The sequence below is a fragment of the Trachypithecus francoisi genome, unplaced genomic scaffold (assembly GCF_009764315.1).
Source record: "Trachypithecus francoisi isolate TF-2019V2 unplaced genomic scaffold, Tfra_2.0 Lachesis_group11, whole genome shotgun sequence".
NCBI lineage: Eukaryota > Metazoa > Chordata > Mammalia > Primates > Cercopithecidae > Trachypithecus > Trachypithecus francoisi.
The window spans coordinates 27,408,205-27,432,725 of record NW_022681456.1 but is presented as its reverse complement, the minus strand read 5'-3'; the positions used below and the strand labels follow the sequence as shown (position 1 = coordinate 27,432,725).

General features: G+C 40.7%; 1 long non-coding RNA gene across 1 annotated transcript in view; it reads right to left on the bottom strand.

The window, feature by feature from the left end:
• Window positions 1-24,521, bottom strand: part of LOC117089485 — a 195,562-nt gene that overhangs the window by 110,370 nt on the left and 60,671 nt on the right. The window lies entirely within an intron of this gene.

Sequence of the window (24,521 nt, the reverse complement as noted above, 5' to 3'; positions counted from 1 at the left end):
ATTAGGAAGACAGCTCCTCGGAGGGAAAGCTCAGCTCTCTTCAGGGATAAAGGGCAGTTCTGGGAGACATTAGGAAGACAGCTCCTTGGAGGGAAAGCTCAGCTCTCTTTGTTCACACAACCTGGGTTCAGAGCCCTGAAGAGAAGCAAACACTGAAATGCAATGGAAGAACAGGAAGTTGGAAGGAAGAGCAGCTTCCAAGAGGCAACTGGCCAACTATAGTGCTGCCATGGGCATGTACATAGCCTGGGCATTGCACAGTTCCAGAGGGTGCCATCCATACAGGGAAGAAATAAGCAGATGTTTTCTGCAAAGGACCAAATAATAAATATTTCTGGTTTTACAAGTCATAAGTCTCTGTCACAACTATTCAATTCTGCCATTGTAATAAGGGTTGTTGAATAACACACAGAACACCATGTATTTTTATTTGCTAAATATGGCAACCCTATTTGTACATAACAGCAGCCATATACAGTACATAAACAAATGGGCACGGCTGTGTCCCAGTAAAATTTTCTTTATAAAAGCAGGTAGTAGAGCAGATTTGATGATGATATGAATGACAATCCCTGGAGTTTTGCAGTGCAGCAGTGCTTTCCAGCCAAGAGTGCCAACAAGGCACGCAGTTTCCAAATGGCATGGTGGGTAAAGCAATGATTTTCAAACGTGTTTGACTATAAGCCTTACAGTAAGATACACATTTTAAACCATGATTACGCTTCACAAAAACACACTTAACCACACTAAGTGTGATATATGACATCTTATTATATTCTGTTCAATTTTTTAAATGTTGGTGCTAACTGATGCAATTAACTTTACCATCTTCTTTTTTTCTTTCTTTTTTTTTTTTTTTGAGACAGAGTCTCGCTCTGTCGCCCAGGCTGGCGTGCAGTGGTGCCATCTTGGAACTTTACCATCTTCTAAGGGATCTTCTGGACTTTCAGCCAGAAGATCTGAGTTTCAGTCTTAAATTCTAATTCTTGCCAACAACGTATCCTTAGAAGAACTACCTCATTTGAGAATTTACATTTGGAAATGGGGTTCATAATCATTTGAGTGACTTTGTGTGACAAACATGATATAGTTCAGTTTCTCAAACTGTTGTGTAATTACCATTGGTGGTACCTGAGATGGTTTTAGGTGCACAGGTGAACACTGTATGCACTTATTTTAATTCTTTACGAAAACATACAATTTATGTCAAATGTAGAATGTTACCTGTAATATAAAGCTTCCTTTTAAAAGAAACTGATTTTAAAAATAGGATAATTTATGTAAAGACAAATATTAAGCAAATGACACCACAAGTTATAGGTGAAAGTTGTGAATTTGTACAAGTGGTAAGTAAGTGAAGTTTAGGAAGCTTAGAGATGATGTATGAGCAAGTACAACCTAAAAGATGGTAGGAGTGACATGGTGGCTCCTTGTAGACTTGAGCTAAGTGCCTGATTCACTGTGAATTCCCCAGCACTGAGAATTGGACTCACAATTGGTGCTCAATATGTGGTTATAACAAATGGATGAATGGATGTTAGATGGATGGATGGATGGATGGATGATGGTTGGGTGGATGGATGGATGATGGATAATGAATGGAAGGGTAGATGAGTGATGGATGGATGGATAGATGGATGAGTGAATTGGTAGATGAATGATGGGCAGATGGATGGACAGTGGATGATGAGTAGATGGATGATGGATTAATGGATGGATGAATGAATGATGAATGATGGATGATGGATGGATGGGTGGATGGATTCATAGATGAATGGGGAAATGAATGAAATAATTAAACACCGACCTTTTGGAGTCAGAAGAACTTAGTTTAGAGTTACAAAAGATGAAGCATGGTGTCAAAGGTGTCAGTGACTTCAGGGCCTGGGGGTGGGAGGGTGGGGTCAGATATTCTTGCTCTGAGGTGTCATCTGGATGTTAAAACCCTCTATACTGCCACAATTAATACTGAGACATGGAAACATCAGGGTGAAACAGGAAACACTGAGCTGATGTCAGCTCTGTTGCCCACATAGAAATGTCATTCCTGGACATAGGCACTTGCAGTAAATATCTAGTGAAGAGAGTAGGAATAGAAATACCTACAACTATAAATCCTTGGAAATGTTGACTCATGTAAGTTTGAACTTCTAGCCATTTGCTGATGAGAATGGCACCTTGTAGGTGCAGCCCACGGGTACAGAGGGCACCAGGGACTAGCAGCAGTCACCTGTCAAAAGGATAAGGAAACTCAAGTGCATTCTGCCCCACTCAAGTAGAAGCTCCCATAATAGGTCAAATTCCAACAGAGGGGATTTTTGCATTGGCAGAGAGGGAATGATATCTTACATGACAAATGACAGCCCTTATAATTCAAACAGTCTCTACTTCTTTTATGAAGAAATATTTTGAAAAACATGAGGTGCTCAACTTATTTTTTCCATCCCAGGACATACCCATCTGCTTTGACCTTCCAGTTTGATGCTGAAAAATTTAAAGTGATACTATTTTCATCTCTTCCCTCATTTCAGTGCAGAAGAACCCTGATGAACAGACGCACAGAGAAAGCAATTTTTACAGACAGAGGAGAACTGTGGAAAGTTGGTGACGGTCCAGCCTCTGTAGAGAAATTCTGAGTCCCCATTTGCTGGCATGTTCTGCCACCTCTCTGTGCCTCAGTTTCCATGTCTGTAAAGCAGGGAAACATCTATGGAGCTGTTGTGAGGATTAAATGAGTTAACAAAGGCAAAGCATCTTGAAGTTTCTGGAACATAGTAAGCACCCAATAAATGTGACCTAATTTTATTCTGTGTACTTACTTTGTACCAGAAACTTTCACTTCAATAATGTTATTTAATCCTTAAAAATTAAAAATTATTCCTAGTTTTCAGATCAAAGGTTAAGTGACTTATCAACGTCTAGCAAATAGTAAAAGTAGGATACAAACCAAAGTCCTTATGTTCTTGTCTTTCCTGCCATCTTATGCTACTGTGCTAATCTGATTTACCACTTAAAAGCTATTTCCATAAAGCATGAATTCAATTAGGTTTATATTTTTAAATTTTTGATCTAACAATACAATGGTTCCCTTTCTGTCCATCTTTATTTTTTTGTCGTGTGTGTGTGTGTGGTGTGTGTGTGTGTGTTTCGAGGTTGAGATACTTAACCTGATTCTTAAATTTGACTCTAAACACCTTGAAGGCAAACTTCATTTCATCTGTATCATATGACTTGGTGGAAAGGTATATACAGAGGAAGGATTTGGTGACAAGAGATGGCTTATGGTAGCCCCCGCCTGGAGGGGGCCCCTACTTTCCCACCAAGGCTAATTTAGAAGGTGGAGGGTGCCAAAGGCAGTTGGAAATATTAGAGGTTGTCCTTTGCTTCCCAGCTTCTTCCAGGACCCATGTGTCTTCCAGCCCCCTTCCCAGACCTAGTTCTACCCTCAGTACAAGACATCTCAGCCTCTGAGAGACTATAAGGTAGGAAAGATATGGGCATAAATGAAGATGGGAAGGAGAAAGGAGTGAGAACATTGAGAGAAGTTTTTTTCTCATTGGTTTGTGATTTTCCCTAAAGAAAGAAACAAGGGCATGGCATGAGTGAGGGAAAGTGGGCGGGAGCCTAGAATGAAATGGGAGAGAGATGACTCAACGGGAAAAAGCAATGCCAGAAGACCGTGAGGGCCATTTACTAAGGAAGCCAAGAATGCGACTTCATTATTTCACACTAACTGTTCCTTTCTTAGAAAAAATAGCTTGGACTCTTGAAACATCAGGCTGTGGTCTCTAGGTCCCTTTGAGGATGGATGGTGGTATGGTTTGGCTATGTCTTTACCCAAATCTCATCTTTAATTGTAGCTCCCATAATTCCCACATGTTGTGGGAAGGGCCCAGTGGGAGATTCTTGAATCATGGTGGCAGTTTCCTCCATACTGTTCTCCTGGTAGTGAATAAGTCTCACGAGATCTGATGGTTTTATATAGGGAAATCCCTTTTGCTTGATTCTCTCATTCTCTCTTGCCTCTGCCATGTAAGAAGTGTTTTTCCCCTTCCGCTATGATTGTGAGACCTCCTCAGCTACGTGGAACCTCTTTTTCTTTATAAATTACCCAGTCTCAGGTTTGTCTTTATCAGCAGTGTGAAAACAGACTAATACAGATGGTGAGTTCATTCAGCTCTGTGTGGATTCATTCAGCCACCACATAAACCTGTATTGAACACATACTATGTGCCGGGGAAGTCCAATGGGCTCTGAGGACAATGGTAGTAGAAATAAAAAATGCCTCTGCTTTCATGGAACTTACAGTCTGATGTGGGAGATGATCAATAAGCAAAAAACAGCCACTTTCATAAATAAGAAAACAGAGTATGAGGAGGGAGAATAATGGGGAACACCTTCTGAACTCCGGGGGTGGTTCAGAGATGGCCTTACAGAAAGCGGGACAAGAGCATCCGGGCTGGGGGAACAGCCTGTGTGGAGGGGGCCAGAGGAGAAAGGAACTCATCAGGACAAGAGCCTAAAGTGCAGGGAGCAAGGGGCAGAGAGGCCAGAGGGATTGATAGAGGGCTAGGCAGGTCAGGTGAGGCCTATCAGGGTTTGGATTTTAATTTGAGGGTCTTTGAAAGCCAACTGGGACATCCACCTTTGTACCTGATGAGGCTCTCTTCCCAGCAATGTCCAAGTTGAACATTCTAAAAGTTTTAGGTTAAGGTAGTATCTTTGCATCATCTACACTGTCCCCAAGCTCTCAGGACCAGACAGCATATTTGGGAAATGCCTGGGGAGTAGGGTCACACTAAACACAAACATTTTTGTCTTAAGAGGGCTTACCACTTTGGACCACATCCCCTGAAACCACTGGGAAGCTTTGTAAACATACAGATGGATGCCTGGGCTCCACCTCAGGCCCTCTGCATCAGAATCTTAGGGGGGTGGAAGTGGGTAAAGTCAAGCCCTAGATGTGACTTTACTGTCTTACAAAGTTCCAGCTTGCCTCTTCAGGCTCATAAAATCTCCATCATACCAAACACGGAGCCCAAAGAGAATGGCTTTCCCTCTGTTGACAATGACTCAACCAAAGCATTCCTCCCCTGCTTCGTTTACCTGCCGTGGGCCTCTTAGCAAAGCACACCTGTCCATCTGTCAATATTTACTCTGTCTGCTGCCCTCAACAAAAGAAGGGAAAAGTGTTTTCACTGCCAAGCTAGTGTTTATACAAAGGATTTGTAGACTTTCTCAGAGCTATGGAAAATCCATCACCCTCAGTTAACCTGTGCCCTTAATGAGGTGGTAGCTTGTCTCCCACCATCCCATCCATCAGGGATGACAGTTTGTAGCTTGTCAACCAGTAAGCATTCAGGTTGAAAATGATTTCACCCAGAAACCTGGGGAGACAGATGCTTGAAGTGTAACCCAATCTCACAGGGTGAAGCCTGCCCTTCTGATTACAGAGGACAGCCCCAGTGAGGCTTCATCTAGGACCCAATGAGAGGAGATCCACAAATGCCAAGACACTTATAAGAAACCAATATTCTTCAGCACTCAGAAAGCTTATCAGTCCATTACATCTGCTCCAATCAATACTTCACCAGTGTAACTTCCAAGGGAGGGCTCTACTGCTATTGAGTCAAAAGAAATTGAGATTCATGTTGCTGGAACCAAGCAATGCTCAGAGACATGCACTCCTGAGAGGTGGCTGGGCTTGGCTCCCAGGGAGACAATGTTCACCACTGAATCAACTGCCTGGCTCCAATGGGCTTTGGACATCCAAGCCACCTGGGACAGACACACTAAAAAGTCATTTGCAGGGTGCAGGAGGAAAAACTAATCTGATCACTGCTTTTATCATTCAGAAGAGGCCTTGAGATTTATGGACCAATCCAAGGGGTAAAAAACAAACCACATCTGTGAAAGGGCTTTGGGGCCCACATACACTCTGCTGGAAGGTGCAGCCCAGACCTCCTGCTCCAGCTCCCACTGCATGCCCAGTGCTAAGCTGGGCACTAAGAAGTAAACCAAATGATCTGCGTGACTCACAGAGCATCTGTAGCAGCCTTCAGAGGGGCTCAAACTCATCACAAAATGCATGGAAGAATCTGGGGGATCCTGGCTCTCTATGGGGGAAAAATAACAATAACAGATATGTCATTTACTGTGTACACTACCATATGCCAGGAAAACATTGATAAATTTTAATTCATTGAATTAAAACTCAATCCAACTCCCTGGGATAAGTCCTGTTATCTTTAGAAAGGGGACAAAACTAGGACCCACCCCAGCGGAGTGTTCTGGGATGGAATCTCAATAAAATAGTATCTAGAATGTGCTTAGTATCTAGAATAAAATAGTATCTAGAATGTGCTTAGTATCTAGAATAAAATAGTATCTAGAATGTGCTTAGTATCTGGAATAAAATAGTATCTAGAATGTCCCAGCATGTTTAGGCCCTCAGGGAGTGTTAGATACTTTTTATTATGATGATTATTACTGCTACTACTACTTTTATTAGTCTCATTTTACAGTTGAGAAAACTGAGGCTTGGAGAGGTTATGGGATTAGCTGAAGATCACATGGGCAATGAGCAAGAGCCAGCAACAAAAGCTAGGTCTTCCAGCTCTGGAGAGTGACGTCTTCTCTGTCAGGCTGTAAAAGACCTGTTCTGCTCTAACTATGGGTGGGGTGTGAGGACCTCACTTCCTCCAGAAAGAATCTGGGGCCAGCACAGGATCTATTCCTGGGTACCTCGGTCTTGGTGTACTGCCGCCCTCACACTGTTCGCACCCACCTCCCACACGGACTGGGGTGCACTCCGTAAGCTGCCCCAGCTCTCCTGCTCCCTGGAAACAGGCAGCCCTGCTCAGGGCACTGGCGCATCCCAGGACCTGTTCTCCAGGCCAATCCCGGGGAGGCCGCAGTGTGAGACCCCACACCTCGTCCTCTGGAGGCCCTTTGCCAGGGACGCAGGGGAAATAGGACTTCTCACCTCTGAACCTCAGCTCTCTCCCTTCCTAAGCCTCTTAAGCTGGCTGGGCCCCCCAGAGAGGAACAAAGTTCCTTTGTGAGGGGAACCGACTCTCTCATCACCAACTCCCCAGGGAGTATGAGACTGGTATATTGTTTTTCTTCTTGCTGCCATAACAAATTCCCATGTACTTTGTGGCTTAGAAGGACAAAAATTACTGTTAACATTTCTGGATGCCAGGAGTCAAAAATGAATCATACAGGGCTAAAGTCAAGGTGTTGGCAGAGCTGGTTCCTTCTGGAAGCTCCAGGGGAGAATCTATTCCTCGCCTCTTTTAGCTTCTAGAGGCCACCTGCATTCCGTGGCTCATGGCCACATCACTCCAATCTCTGCTTCCTGTCCCACCTCCTCTGACTCTGATCCTCCCACCTTCCTCTTCTAGGGACCTTGTGATTGCAATAGACTCACATAGATAATACAGAATGATCTCTCATCTCAGGATCCCTAACTTTATCACGTTTGCAAAGCCTTTTTTACCATGTAAGGGAACATGTTTGCAGGTTTTGAGGATTATAATGTGGACATCTTTGAGGGCCATGATTCAGACTAGCACAACTGGGTTTCTTCAACAAGCTTTGGCTGCACGCCAGCCAGACCCAGGCACTACGCTGGGCACTAGGCACTCTGTTCAAGGCCTCCAAAATAGCTAGACGTGTTGATGTGAGTGCCCCCATGTTCATAGCTTCTTGGAGGTACAGATTACTGCTTGTTTGACCCCCTCCTTCGTGCCAAGCACATACTAATAGCTAATAGTTATTATATGCCAGGCTCTATCCAGAACACCATAAATCTATGATAAGCATTGATGCTCACAAGACATCACAGATGGGGAAATCAGGGATCTGGGGCATCTTACCTTTTCTAAGTCCTGCAGCTAGTGAGGAAAGGCCATGATTGAAGCCTGGTCAGTCTTACCCCTGAGTCTCTGCCTATAACCACTGTTCTACCTGGTCTCTCAAATAGCAGTTCTCAAAAAGCACCTGTGGAAAGGAGGAAATGGAAGATATAGGAAACTAGAACTACACATTCAGGGGCTGAGCTCTTGAGTGTCGAGTGTCATAAATGACACTCCCTTTTCATGAAAGAGAGGCTAGAAAGGATGGGGTCCCAAAGCCTCTAGGTAGGCTCTGCCAAGTGTACACCCCATGGGCTTAGAGGAGGGCTGGAATCTCAGGGGGCTCCTCATGAAGTCATACATATTTGATTACAGGTGCCCCCCAACTCCTGGGTGCATCCTGGGGAAAGGAGCATATCTGCTTTTCCTAACCATCTTATATTTCAGGACTAGCACAGTCTCCGCACACAGTAGGGGTTTGATTAATAAATTTTGATTCCATGACATGACTTCGAGGTGTACTGAATACACATTCTGACCCAATCCTGAATAGGTAAATGTTAAAAGGCAAGAATCAACCAAAGCCAAGGTCAGAGCAGACCGTGAGCCTCACAGAGGAAATCTGGGATGATCCTAGTCTGTTTCCCCCAGAAAGTAGGGCCTGAGTCAGAGGATTTATGAGAATTATATCACTCCATAGGGACCATCCCTGGGTACAGGGGTGAAGACAAGGGCAAGGAGGTAAGGAAGGAGGGGGCATTAGCTTTCCATTGCTGTGTAACAAATTACCCCCAAACTCAGTGGCTTAAAACAACAAGCATTTATCATCCCACAAGGTTTTGAGGGGCAGGAACCTGGGAGGCTGGGCTGGGGGGCTCTGCTTCAGGATCTCTCGTGAAGAGTCAGGCTGTGGGCTGAAGCTCCCACATTTCCAAGCCCCTCATGGGACTGCTGTCAGGAGGCTTCTGTCCCCTGCCACGTGGGTCTCACATGACACAGTGGCTGGCCTCCCCCAGAGCAAGTGATGAGAAAGAGGAATTTGAGAGAGTGTATATTAGTGTGCTTGGGCTGCCATAACAAAGTACTACAGACTGTGTGGCTTAAACAACAGAAGTTTGTTTTCTCACCATTCTGGAGGCTACAAGTCTGAGAGCAAGGTGGCTGCCAGGCCAGTTTCTCTTGAGACCTCTCTCCTTGGCTTGCAGACAGCCTCCTTCTCACTGCGTCCTCACATGGCCTTTCCTCTGTGCATGGGTGTCCCTGCTGTCTCTCTGGGTGTCCAGATATCCTCTTCTGACAAATACAACAGTCATATTGGATTAGAGACCTTCCTTGTGGCCTCATTTTAGCTTAATCACCTCGATCATGACCTTATCTCCAAAGACAGTCCTATTCTGAGGCACAGGGACTAGGGCTTCAACATGTGAATTTTGAGGCGACACAATTCACCCCTTAACAGAGAGAGAGAGAGAGAGAGAGAGAGAGAGAGAGAGAGAGAGAGAGAGACAGACCCCAACAAGGAAGCCAGAGTGGTTTCATAACCTAACCTTGGATGTGACATCTCATCCCTTCTGCCAAAATCTATTCTCCACAAGGGAGGCAATAAATACAGCCTACACTCAAGGGGAGAAAAGTGGAACTCCATCTGTTGAGTGGATGAATATCAAAGAACTTGTGGACATATTTTTAAATCCACCACAGAGGGAGAGCCAAGAGGAGGATGCATTACCGAAGTGGCCACAGCCATGTGTGCTGACTGTTGGATCCTGCGGGACTAGTCCCTGAGAAATACATGAATGGTGTCTCAGGGCTATGTACGGTCAGTGGAAAGGGGAAGAACTTATTCACCAGCTCCCATGATCAGTTGGTTGCTGTCCCCACAGCAGGTACTAACTCCCCTGGACCACAGGCTGCTCAAGCAGGGCATGTGGTGAGGTCCCTTGGAGCCAACAGGGAAGCCCAGGTGAACGTGAGAGGCTCATGCGTGGGTCTGAGGCCAGGCGCTGATGTCAGCACCTACGTGAAGCTCACTGGGGCCATGCAGAGCTAGTGACCATAGCAGTTTTGGAACAACGTGGGTGAGGCCTGAAGGATCTCAAATTCTATCAATGATTGACTTATTATTACAGTTGTATTATTAAAAATATTAATAGGCTGGGCATGGTGGCTTATACCTGTAATCCCAATACTTTGGAAGGTCGAGGCAGGAAAATTGTTTAAGCTCAGGAGTTCAAGACTAGCCTGAGCAATACAGTGAGACCCCCATTTCTACAAAAAAAAAAAAAAAAAAAAAAAATTTAAAAACTAGCTAGAGCCTGGCAATGAGATCCTGTCCCTACAAAAAAAAAAATGTTAAAATTAGCCAGGCGTGGGGGCGCTTGCTCATAGTTCCTGCTACTCAGGAGGCTAGGGCAAGAGAATCGCTTTAGTCCACTTCAAGGAGCTTGAGGTTTCAATGAGCTGGGATCACGCCACTGCACTCCAGCTTGGGTGACAGAATGAGACCCTGTCTCTTAAAGAAAAAGAAAAGAAAGAAAATAAAATGAATAGTTGAATTTCAAATCTTTGATGTCAGAGTGCTGCCCAGTGATTTTCCAGTGCCATCCACTGTAGCAGTCACTATGGTGACTATTCGAGGCACCTGCACTGAGAAATGGAGGAGCAGGGTGCTTTCTGGCCAGCGGTGCCATAGCGACCACTGGCATGGATGCTGCCACCACCTCTGGGGTTGTTCTTCCTCTCTGAAAGGCACTAAGCAGAGTGAGGCCTCTGGTGCCCCAGGGCTGAAATGGGTTTCTGTGAAGTCTATTTCTTACAGTTTGATCCACTAGAATAAAATACAGTTTGAGTATCATACTGTTTTCCTACACGTTCTTATTTTCTTCTTATTATGTATCTTTTTTACGTTTGAGGACTTAGCATAGATGGTGCTTCACATGATTTGGGAGGTTTTTCCCCTTTGAGGGGGGAAACTTGGCATTTTAATTTTTTAAATTCATCCTCACAAGAGGTGGTGCCTTCCAAATAAAACATTTCTCCAAAGACTCATGGCCGAAATGGAAAGTAAATATCGTTAAGTTCTTTAAGGTTATTTAAGAAGTGTGACAAATAATTCTACAAGCATGGACATTCTAATTGGAACTATTCTCTATTATCCTGTCATGTATTATTATTCAAACTTTTTAAAGATTTGTTGGCTCAAAGAGGCTATTAGGTTTTAAAGTTATCTAGCTAGCCTACCCCTTTTTAAATATCTATATTAGCTTCATACTATCTCTCCATTTATTAACTGTTTGAAAGGTATGGGAATTATTTTGTATTTGAAATTAATAATTTTTTATTGTTATCAGTAGTTATAGCATTTTGCCATAACAATTGCAGATATACCTTGTTTTAATATGCTTCATTTTATTTTGTTTCGCAGATACTGTGTTTTTCACCAAATGAAAGTTTGTAGCAACCCTGCATCGAGCAAGTCTAAAGGTATCCTTTTTCCAACAGGATGGACTCACTTTGTGTCTCTATGCCACATTTTGGAAATTCTTGAAATAGTGCAAACTTTTTCACTATTACATCTGTTATGGTGATCAGTGAGCCGTGATCATTGATGTTACTACTGTAATTGTTTTCAGGAGCCATGAACTGTGTACCTAGAAGATGGCAAACTTAAATGATACATGTTGTGTGCTCTGACTGCTCCATCCACTGTTGCTCTCCTGTCTTTCTCCTCTCCTCGGGTCTCTTCATTCCCTGAGACACAATAATATTGAAATGAGAACTACTAATAACACTACAATGGCCTGTAAGTGTTCAAGTGAAAGGAAGGGTTACACAGCTCTCACTTTAAATTGAAATGATTAAGCTTAGTAAAGAAGGCACATCAAAAGCCAAGATAGGCTGAAAGCTATGCCTCTTGCACTAAACAGTTAGCAAGACTGTGAATGCAAAGGGAAAGTTCTTGAAGGAAATTAAAAGTGCTACTCCAGTGAACACATGAATAGTAAGACAACAAAACAGGCTTCTTGCTGATATGCAGAAAGTTTCAGTGAAAAGTTCTAGATAGATCAAACTAGCCACAACATTTCCTTAAGCCGAAGCCTGATCCAGAGAAAGGCCCTAACTCTCTTCAATTCTATCAAGATTGAAGGAGGTGAGAACATTGCAGAAGAAGAGTTGGAAGCTAGCAGAGGTTAGTTCATGAGGTTTAAGGAAAGAAGCCGGTGAAAGGTGAAGCAGCAAGTACAAATATAGAAGCTGCATCAAGTTATCCAGAAAATCTGGCTAGGATAACTGATGAAGGTGACTACACTAGACAACAGATTTTCAAGATAGAAGAAACAGCTTTCTCATGGAAGAAGATGCCATCTAGGACTTTTATAGCTAGAGAGAATTCAATACCTAGCTTCAAAGCTTCAAAGGACAGGCTGACTCTCTTGTCATGTAAGGACTAATGCAGCTGGTAATTTTAAGTTGAAGCCCATGCTCACTGATCATTCTGAAAACCCTAGAGCCCTTAAGAATTCAACTTAATCTACTTTACCTGTGTTCTATAAATGAAACTACAAAGCCTGGATGACAGCACATCTGTTTTACTGAATATTTTAAGCCCACTGTGGAGACCTACTGCTCACAATAAAAGGTTCCTTTCAAAATATTACTGTTTCTTGACAACATACCTTGTCACCCAAGAGCTTTGATGGAGATGTACATGCAGATTAATGTTGTTTTCATGCCTGCTAACACAGCATCCATTCTGCAGCTCATGGATCACGGAGTGATTTTGACTTTCAAGTCTTATTATTTAAGAAATGCATTTTTTTTTTTTTTTTTTTGAGGCGGAGTCTCGCTCTGTCGCCCGGACTGGAGTGCAGTGGCCGGATCTCAGCTCACTGCAAGCTCCGCCTCCCGGGTTTTACACCATTCTCCTGCCTCAGCCTCCCGAGTAGCTGGGACTACAGGCGCCCGCCACCTCGCCCGGCTAGTTTTTGTATTTTTAGTAGAGACGGGGTTTCACCGTGTTAGCCAGGATGGTCTCGATCTCCTGACCTCGTGATCCGCCCGTCTCGGCCTCCCAAAGTGCTGGGATTACAGGCTTGAGCCACCGCGCCCGGCCAAGAAATGCATTTTGTAAGGCTATATCTGCCATAGACAGTGCTTCCTCTGATGGATCCAGGCAAAGCAAATTGAAAACTTTCTGGGAAAGATTCACCATGCTAGATGCCATTAAGAACATTCATGATTCATGTGGAGAGGTCAAAATATTAACATTAACAATAATCTGGATTCCAACCTTCATGGATGACTTTGAGGGGTTCAAGACTTCAGTGGAGGAAGCAGCTGCAGATGTGGTTAAAACAACAAAAGAACTAGAATTAAAAATAGAACCTGAATAAGTGACTGAATTGCTGCGTCTCATGATAAAACTTGAATGGATGAGGCCTTTTGTAGTTGAGAAAAGAAAGTGGTTCCTTGAGACGGAATCTACTTCTAGTGAAAATGCTGTAAACATTGTTGAAAAGACAACAAAAGATTTAGAATATTACATAAACTTAGTTAATAAAGCATCAGCAGGGTTTGGGAGGAGTGATTTCAATTTTGAAAGAAGTTGTACTAAGGGTAAAATGCTAACACATAGCATCATATGCTACAGAGAAATCTTTCATGAAAGAAAGAGTCACAATGAGGCAAATTTCATTGTTGTCTTATTTTAAGAAATAGCCACAGTCACCCCAACCTTCAGCAGCCACCCACCTGATCAATCAGCAGCCATCAACATTGAGGCAAGACCCTCCACCAACCAAAAGATTGTGACTCACTGAAGGTTCAGGTGATTGTTAGCATTTTCAGCAATAAAGTATTTTAAATTAAGGTATGTGCATTGGTTTTTCCAATATAATGCTATTGCACACTTGATATACTATAGTATTATATAAACAAAACTTTTACATGCACTGGGAAACCAACAAATTTGTGCCACCTGCTTTATTTTGGTGGTCTGAAACTGAACCTGCAATACTTCCAAAGTATGCCTGTATACATTTTGCTCCAGCAGAGACTGATAGAACCTCAATATACAAAGCACATAAGAAGAATCTTCATTCCAAGTTATATCTATTATAACTTTCTGTCATTTATTTGTAAATGTATAATCAGAAATGAACAATGCATCTAAGTGTCATGCTTTGATCATGTGATTGACCATTTCACTCATTAGGCATGCTATAACCTACAGGGTCATGGCATCATAGATCATGTAGACACACCCAGGTCCCAGAGTCCACACTGAAGCAGGTGCTGGGTGATCAGTCCTTCCAAAAGCCTTCCCAGAAGACAGTCAAATATATGGAGGCTGAATATAGCTGAATGAATCATGGCACTTATAAAGTTATATTTAAATTATCTCTTTGTCCATCTGTGCAGAAAAACTGCGAGCCCAGTGAGGACCAGGTTTGTGTTTGATTCACTTTGGTATCTCTGGTCCCTAGCACAAGGCCTGTCTGGCACACAGTTGGTGAAACCAAACTGACCTGTCCACCACAGGCTTCTACAGGGTTGTCTGTATTCTCCAGACAGCACCAACTTGATATGACCTCCTTACCTAGATCCTCAGGCTCAGGCTTCAGCTTCCAGAACTTGCCTTTGTGTTGGATTGAGCCCAGCTGGCCAAACCATGGCATGGCCCTGTCCACCATGTTCAACCCATAGGGCCCAGACTTGTGACTTGTCATGCTGGAGGCCCCAGCACAGCAAGTATCCCTTTACCAATCAGCAAGAAGCCAGGACCAAAGTTTGTGCCTCATCAAAAGCAAACAAAGGTTCTTTTGCCATGAGTTCAGAAAGGAGTCAAGTTGCCTGTGTAGATCTTTTCTTCTGGGGAGGTTGGAAATTCTATAAAATCCTAGCAGCATTAGAATAACATGAATTTTGTTACCAGTCAAGACTGAGTTTAAACCCCACTCTATCACTTAAGAACTGAGTGACCAAGGACAAATTACTTAACCTTTCTGAGCCTCAGATTTTTTTCATCTGTAAAATGGAAGTAATCCCATTGATCTTGCATAGTTAATTTGAGGAGTCATTGGAGTAGTGCCTTGCTTAGCATCTGGCACACATAAAGGACATCAGTAAATGTCAGTTTCCCTCTTCCTCTCCCTCTTCCCTGAATACATTTTCTCACCAGCTCCTTCTTCTACCTCTTTGTCCATGCCTGGTGAATATTCCTGCTCACCTCCAGATTCCACATGTCATTAAGGTCCTCATCCCCCAAGAGGCTTGTCCAAGAGCTCCAGTCTCTTTTTGAACCCTTATAGCATTCCATCAGTAACACAAAGAAAGCTCAGTGCACATCTGTGTCTCAGTGTCATTTTTGTTTGCCCAATCAGATTATAAGTTATTCAAAGAAGGAAGGTGTATCTTAGACAAACTCTGTTCTCTCTCTCTGGCCCCAAAGCAGACCTATAACACAGGACTGTGTACACTGAGGTCTCTTAGTGAAGACTGAACTGAATTTGAATATGTAACTTATAATGGGAAAATAATTATTTCTTTTAACACAAGAACCCCTTCATCCTTAATCCCAACTTGCTCAGGAATCCACACATCTCAAGAGTCTGAGCACCAGAGAGTGAGAAACCAGGGAAGTCATACACCAAGTATGTGGTGTATGGCTAAGAGGGCCAAGTCATGTGGGCTGTCCAAAGACCACATGGTGGCCAATAAGAACCATGATATCTTTCAGACATTGTAACAGTGCACTGGAAAAATCTTAGGGACAAAATGTTTCCTATTTAAATCCCCACTCTGCCATTTTCTATGTCATTTTGGTAAGTCAGTTAAACTCTGCACTTACTTCATTTATAACATGGAGGTAATAATGCCCATCTCACAGGGTTGTGAGGATTTAAGAAACTATGCAACTAGAAGCCTCATGGTAACCTCAAATAAAAAAAAACACACACACACACACAATGAATACACAAGAAATAAAAAGCAGGAATTAAAACATATCACCAGTGAAAGTCACCTTAAATAAAGGAAAGACAAGTAGGAAGTAAAGAAAAAAGAAAATTACAAACAATCGGAAAAAAAGTAACAAAATGGCAGAAGGAAATCCTTAACAATAACATTGAATGTAAATGGACTAAACTCTCCAATCAAAAGACATAGAGTGGCTGAATAGATTGTAAAAAAAAAAAGACCTGGTGATCTGTTGCCTACAAGAAACACACTTCAACTATAAAGACACAAACAGACTGAAAATAAAGGGATGGAAAAGATATTCCACGCAAATGAAAACCACGAAGAACAGGAATAGCTGTACTGATATCAGACAAAATAGATTTCAAGAAAAAAACCATAAAAAGAGACAGAGAAGGTCATTATCTAATGAAAAAAGGGCCAATTCAGCAAGAGGATATAACAATTGTAAATACGTATACCCCAAACTGGAGCACTTAGATATATAAAGCAAATAGTATTAGAGTTAAAGAAAGAGATAGTGCCCCAATACAATATTAGTTGGAGACTTTACTATACCACTTTCAGCACTGAACAGAGCATCCAGACAGAAAATCAACAAAGGAACATTGGGTTTAATCTGTACTATACACCAAATGGATCTAACAGATATTTACAGAACATTTCACCCAACGGCTGCAGAATATACATTCTTCTCCTCAGCACATGGATCATTCTCAAGGACAGACTGTGTGTTAGGGCACAACACAAGTCTTAAAACATAAAACATTCAAAAATAAAAATAATATTAAATATCTTCTGAGACCACAATGGAATAGAACTAGAAATCAATAACAAGAATTTTGGCAACTATACAAACACATAGAAATTAAATGGTCAGCCTGGGCAACAGAGCGAGATTCTGTCTCAAAAAAAAAAAAAAGAAATTAAATGGTATGCTCTTGAATGACCAGTGGGTTAATGAAGAAATTAAGAAAGAAATTTTAAAATGGCTTGAAATAAATAACAATGGAAACATAATATATAAAAATCTATGGGATAAAGCAAAAGCAGTCCTAACAAGGAAGTTTAAGCTGCAAGCACCTACATCAAAAAAGGAGAAAAATTTCAAATAAACAAGCTAATAATGCATCTTAAAGACTTAGAAAAGCAAGCACAAACCAAACCCAAAATTAGTAGAAGAAAATTAATAATACAGATTAGAGCCAAAATAAATGGAATCAAAGAAAACAGGATGAAAGATCACTGAAACAAAAAGTTGGTTTTTTGGAAAGATACACAAAATTAACAAACCTTTAGCCAGACTAACTACAAAAAGGAGAGGAGACCCAAATAAGTAAAATAGGAGCTGAAAAAGGAGACATTATGACCAATACCACAGAAATTCAAAGTATCATTAAAGGTCTCTATGAGCAACTATATGCCAATAAATTGGAAAACCTAGAAGAAATGGATAAATCTACCAAGATTGAACTATGAAGAAATTCCAAAGAACAGACCAGTAAAAAGTAATAAGTTGGAAGCTGTAATAAAATGTCTTTCAGCAAAGAAAAGTCCAGGACTTGATGGCTACACTGCTTAATCTTACCAAACATTTAAAGAAGAACTAATACCAACCCTACTCAAAGTATTCCAAAAAATAGAGGAGGAAATACTTCCAAACTCATTCTACAAGGCCAGTATTACCCTGACACCAAAATCAGACAAAGACACATCAAAAAAAGAAAACTACGGGCCAACATCTCTGATGAACATTAATGCATAAATCCTCAAGAAAATCTTAGCAAAACAAATTAAACAACAAATTAAAAATGTCATTCATCATGACCAAGTGTGATTTGTCCTAGGGATGCAAGGATGGTTCAACATGTGAAAATCAGTGCGATACATCATATCAACAGAATGAAGGATAATATGATAATTCCATTTGATGCTGAAAAAGCATTTGATAAAATTCAACATTCCTTCATCATTAAAACCCTCAAAAAAACTGTGTATAGAAGGAACATACCTCAACATAATAAAAGCCACATATGACGGACCCACAGACTCATACTGCATGGGGAAAAATGGAAAGCCTCTTTTCTAACATCTGGAACAGGACAAAGATGCCACTTTCACTACTGATATTCAGTATAGTACTGGAGGTCCTAGCTAGAGCAACTGGACAAGATTTAAAAGAAAAGGTATCCAAATTATAAAGAAAGAAATCAAATTAACTTTGTTTGCAGATGATATGATCTTATATTTGGAAAAACCTAAAGACTCCACCCAAAAACTATTAGATCTGATAAGCAAATTCAGTAAAGTTGCAGGATACAAAATCAACATACAAAAACTAGTAGCATTTCTATATGCCAACAGCAAACAATCTGAAAAAGAAATCAAGAAAATAATCCCATTTACAATAGCTACAAATGAAATTGAACACCTAGGAATTAACCAAAGAAGTGAAAGATCTGTACAATAAAACCTATAAAACACTGCTGAAAGGAATTGGAGAGGTAACAAAAAACTGGAAAGAGATTCCATGTTCATGGACTGGAAAAATCAATATTGTTAAAATGCTCATATTTTAAATAAATGTCTATAAAGACAGTCTTTTCAATAAATTGTGCTGGTAAAACTGGATATCCATATGCAGAAGAATGAAATTAGACCCTATCTATTCCCATATACAAAAGTCAAATCAAAGTAGATTAAAGACTTACATCTAGCCGGGCGCGGTGGCTCAAGCCTGTAATCCCAGCACTTTGGGAGGCCGAGACGGGCAGATCACGAGGTCAGGAGATCGAGACCATCCTGGCTAACACTGTGAAACCCCGTCTCTACTAAAAAATGCAAAAAACTAGCCGGGCGAGGTGGCGGGCGCCTGTAGTCCCAGCTACTCGGGAGGCTGAGGCAGGAGAATGGCGGGAACCCGGGAGGCGGAGCTTGCAGTGAGCTGAGTTCCGGCCACTGCACTCCAGCCTGGGCGACAGAGCGAGACTCCGCCTCAAAAAAAAAAAAAAAAAAAAAGACTTACATCTAATACCTCAAACTATGAAACTACTACAAAAAATTGGGAAAACAATCTAGGACATTGGTCTGGGCAAAAATATCTTGAGTCATAGCCCACAAGCACAAGTAACCAAAGCCAAAATGGACAAATGGGATCACATCAAGTTAAGAAGCTTCTGCATAGTAAAGGAAACAATTAACAAATTGAAGAGACAACCCACAGAATAGGAGAAAATATTTCCAAACCATCCATCTGACAAGGGATTAACAACCAGAATATATAAGAAGCTCAAACAACTCTATAGGAAAAAATATAATAATCTGATTGAAACATGAGCCAAAAGATCTGAGTAGACATTTTTCAAAAGAAGACATCCAAATGGCAAAGAGGGATATGAAAAGGTACTCAACATCATTGATCATAGGAGAAATTAAAATCAAAACTACAATGTGATATCATCTCACCCCAGTTAAAATGGCTTGTATCCAAAAGACAGGCAGTTACAAATGCTGGCAAAAACATTGAGGAAAGGAAACCCTCAGACACTGTTGGTGGGAATGTAAATTACTACAACCACTATGGAGAACAGTTTGGAGGTTCGTCAAAATACTAGAAGTAGAGCTACCATATGACCCAACAATCCCACTGCTAAGTATATACCCAAAAGAAAGAAAATCAGTATATTGAAGAGATATATGGACTACCATGTATATTACAGCGCTATTCACAAAAGCCAAAATTTGGAAGCAACCTAAACCTAAGTGTCCATCAACAGATGAACGGATGAAGCAAATGTGGCACATATACACGATGGAGTACTATGCAGCCATAAAAAATAATGAGATTTTGTCATTTGCAACAACGTGGATGGAACTAGAGGTCATCATGTTAAGTAAAACAAGCCAAGCACAGAAAGACAAACTTTGCCTGTTGTCACTTATTTATGGGAGTTAAAAATTAAAACAATTGAAATCATGGAGATAAGCGAGGATGGTTACCAGAGTCTGGGAAGGGTAGTGGGGGGTTAGGCAGGAAGTGGGGATGGTTAACGGGTACAAAAATATAATTAGAAAGAAAAAAGATATAGTGTTTGATAGCACAACAGGGTGACTATAATCAATAATAATTTAATTGTACATTTTAAAATAAAAAAGATTATGATTAGATTGTTTGTAACACAAAGGATAAATGCTTGAGATGACAGATACCCCTTTTACCCTGATGTGATTGTTATGCATTGCATTTCCCATAAATGTATATACCTACTATGTACCCCCCAAAATACAAAATAAAAATTATTTTAGAAAAGGAAGAAAATATGCAAATGCAGATGGAACAGCACAGCATAGCATGGTTGGGACTCTGGAGTCAGGTTCAAATCCCAGCTCCTCTGCTTATCTCCTGTGTGATATCAAGCAAATTGCTTACCTTTTTGTGCCTCAGTTTCTTCCTATGTAAATGGGGATTATAATAGCATCTACCTTTTAGGTTATCGTAAGATTGAATGAGATAATATGAAGACTGTTTAGAACAGGAAATCCTGGAATAAAGTTCAATAAATATTAGCTATTATGTATAATGCACCTACCTCTGTCCCTAGCACTCAGTGAATGTCAGCTACTGTGAATGTAATGGGTGGGCAATTGTGGAAAACAGAAAACCCATTAAGAACAGAAGCAACAAGGGCTGGACCTTGAGCAAAAGCTGAACTTGGTGACCAAGGACATTTTGTAAAGCAAAACTGACATTGTGGCCTGTCATCATGATTAGTAAACATGCATGACACATACTGTAATCAAGGGAAAAAAACATACAGGCAAATTTTGAACCCTGAAATTAATAAAAATAATAGGTGCTCTATCTGTCTCTGGTCCCCAAAATAAATGAAATTTGCATTTCTCGTAAGCATGGACCCCTAGCAAAGACAATTCTGTTCCTGATTTTTGCAATGCCCATAACTGAAGTATTTCACAACCTTTCTCTTACAATAATCATGTCAAAATGCTGTTTTTTTCCTTACCATGAACAGACTCACATGCCCTTGGCAGCCTCGGTGAGCTTGTGGTTTTGTTCTTTAAAAACCTTTTGTGTTTTTTGTGTGGCAAGCCGGTCTTTTTGAAGTCTGACTCCTCTGCACTTGTTGCAAGTTAACTTTTCTTTTCTAAGTGCTTTTATCTCTGAGTCTTTTCATTGGCAGTTATGATGTCAATTGCAAACCCAGTTCTAAGGGTGCTGGCCAAGATGCCACCCACGGATGAAGCTTTTATTAAGAGTTGGTGGCCAGGATGTGAATGTTGAGAGGAGCATAATGGGGAAAAAGTGGAAAAAAAAAAAAAGATTTCAACTTGGTACATCTGCCTCACAACAAATATAGATCATCTTCCACATCTGGTAAATACTGTGGGCCAGCATTTGAGTTCTTAAGCAAGGAGCTGCATTCACATGGTGTGGAGCTACACAAAAGCTGTGTTAATTAGAACTGCATGAATTAGCTCTATCTGGATTTCTAAATCAGGGAACACGCTCATTTATAAATCAATATAAATAGTTATAAATAAATATATGTGTAAATATTTATTAAAGCTAAACATATAAATAAATTAAAATCAATCTTCATATTAGGTATTAGCATATAATATAGGAATACATTACATTTTCTATTATATAATATAGAGATACAATATATTTGTAATTAAATATGTATTTGTAAACATATATATTTTTAAGGAAAGAAACTTATTTTTGTAATTTTAAGATAAGTTAGGTTAACAAAGTTTATTTAAAGCATTTCCAACTATAGTTTGGAACAATCCTTAGAGGTTTTACTTTCACGGTTACATAGAATGATTTTCAACAAAAGTAGAGATAATTGGAACATCAACCAGACACTTTGGAAGTGCTTGGGAGTATTTAAAAATAGTTTCTTCTGTTAGTAGCTTAAATATTCTCCATAGCATTATTCACTTTTTACCAACCCCAAAGAAATGGTTTTCTACACAAAGTTGAAGTTTAACCAAGGTCCTGTTTGAATTATCATAGGGGTCAAATTTGTAGAGCAAAAATAGTATGAACTGACATTTATTGAGATATTACTCTGTGCCCAGCCCTGTGATAATTTACCTGCATTACTGCATTGGATTTTCACATTTCTCTACGAGATAGTGCAACTGGAACCCCCCAGTTGTAGTTGAGGAAAGTAATTTTTCCAAGGCTAAATAAACAAGAAGGGTGTGGCTGAGTAAGTATTTGAGCCCACATCATTCTGACTCTTGAAGCTGAGCTTATTATTATTATTTTATTTAATACTTTAAGTTCTGGGATACATATGCAGAACATGCAGGTTTGTTACATAGGTATACACGGTGGTTTGCTGCCCACATCAACCCGTCATCTACATTAGGTATTTATCCTAATGCTATCCCTCCCCAGCCCCCACCCCTGATAGGCCCTGGTGTGTGATGTTCCCCTCCCTGTGTCCATGTGTTCTCATTGTTCAACTCCCACTTATGAGTGAGAACATGCGGTGTTTGGTTTTCTGTCCCTGTGTTAGTTTGCTGAGAATGATGGTTTCCAGCTTCATCCACGTCTTAACCACTCTGCTCCACCACTCCTCATGGACAGTTTTACTCTATTCATTCTTTCCTTCAGTAAACGTATAGTCTTTGAGCATACACTGATTAGACGTCTTTCTAAGTGCCAGGGACATGGCAAAGAATGAGACAGAGAAGCTACTCTCATGGAATTTACATTTCTGGGATGGGAGTTGGTGGACAGAAATATACATAAACAGTAAATACAGTCATGCATTGCTTAACGACAGGGGTACGTTCTGAGAAATGTGTCCTTAGGTGATTTTGTCCTTGTGTGAACATCACACAGTGTGCTTACTCACACAAACCTAGATGATATAGCCTATTGCTCCTATAGGCTACACACCTGCATAGCATGTTAATATACTGGATACTGTCAATTATAACACAATGATAAGTATTTGTGTATCTAAACATAGAAAAAGAACAATAAAAATACACAGTATCAAGATAGAAAAATGGTACACCTCTATAGGACCCTTCCCATAAATGGAGCTTTTCGGTACTGGAAGTTGCTCCGTGTGAGTCAGTGAGTAAGTGGTAAGTGAATGTGAAGGCCTAGGACATTACTGTACACCACTATGGTCTTTATAAACACTGTACACTTAGGATACACTACATTTATTTAAAGTTTTTTCTTTATTCAATAATAAATTAACCTTACCCTATTGTAATATTTTTACTCTATATACTTTTCATTAATTATTTTTATTGTTTTGTAATAATATTGAGCTTAAAACACACATTGCACAGTTGCACAAAACTATTTTCTTTATATCCTTATTCTATAAGCTTGCTATTTTTACTTTTTTTCATTTAATTCTTTTACTTTTTAAACTACTTTGTTAAAAACTAAGACACAAACACAAAGGGTCTACAAAAGGGTCAAAAGCATCCATATCACTGTCTTCCACCTCCACATCTTGTCCCACTGGAAGGTCTTCAGGGGCAGTAATATGCATGGAGCTGTCATCTCCTATGAAAACAATGCTTTCTTCTAGAAAATTCCCTGAAGGACCAGCCTGAGGCTGTTTTACCATTAACTTTTTTTTTTTATCAGTAGAAGTACACTATAAAATAACGATAAAAGGTATAGTATCGTGAATATATACACCAGTAACAGTCATGTATTATGATTAAGTGTGTTATCATGCACATTAACTGTATGTGCTAGACTTCTATACAACTGGCAGCACAGTAGGTTTGTTTATACCAGCATTTCCACAAACACGTGAGTGACGTATTGCTACTATATTAGGATGACTACAAAGTCACTAAGCGATAGGTATTGTTCAGTTCCATCATAATCTTATGGGATCACCGTTGTATATTCAGTCCCTTATTGACTAAATCACAGCTATGCAGTGCATGACTGTACAGAGTCTGTAACTTCCTAGTGCTATAATAGAAAAAAATAAAGCAGGAAAGATGGACACGGGAGACTGTGAGGAATGGTGTGGGCACTTTGAACCAAGTGAACATACTTCCCTGTGGAGAAGAGACCTGCAGGTGTTAAGGGAATGAGCTTTGCACACTTTGGTCTCAAGGGTATTGCATTTTAGGCAAGTGCAGATGCTCTGAGGTAGGAGCCTGCTGAGCTGTTCCAGGAGGACCAAGGATGTCTTGGCTGGAGCAGAGTTACCCAGGGCTGTGGTTCTCCAAACAGGGTCCTAGGACAAACAGCATCAGTTTCACCTGGAGACTAGTTAGAAATGCCAATTCTCAGGCCCCATTCCACACTGGCAGGTGTGGGAACTCCGGGGTGAGGCCCAGCAGTGTGTATGTGCATGTATATGTGTGTGTGTGTTAACTTTTTTATATTGAAATAATTTCAGATTGACAGAAGAGTTGTAAAGACAGTACAAAGATTTTCCTTACACCCATCTTCCCCTGATGTCAGCCTCTTACTCCGTCATGGCACATTTTTCAAAACTAAGAGATTAACAGTTACACCACACTAATAACTAAACTGCAAACTTTATTTGGATTTCTCTAGTGTTAGTGATCTTTGGTTTAACAAGTTCTGCAGATGATCGAATACTACCAAAGTTTGAAGACCACTTAGCCAGAGGGATAGTAATAGGGGATGACATC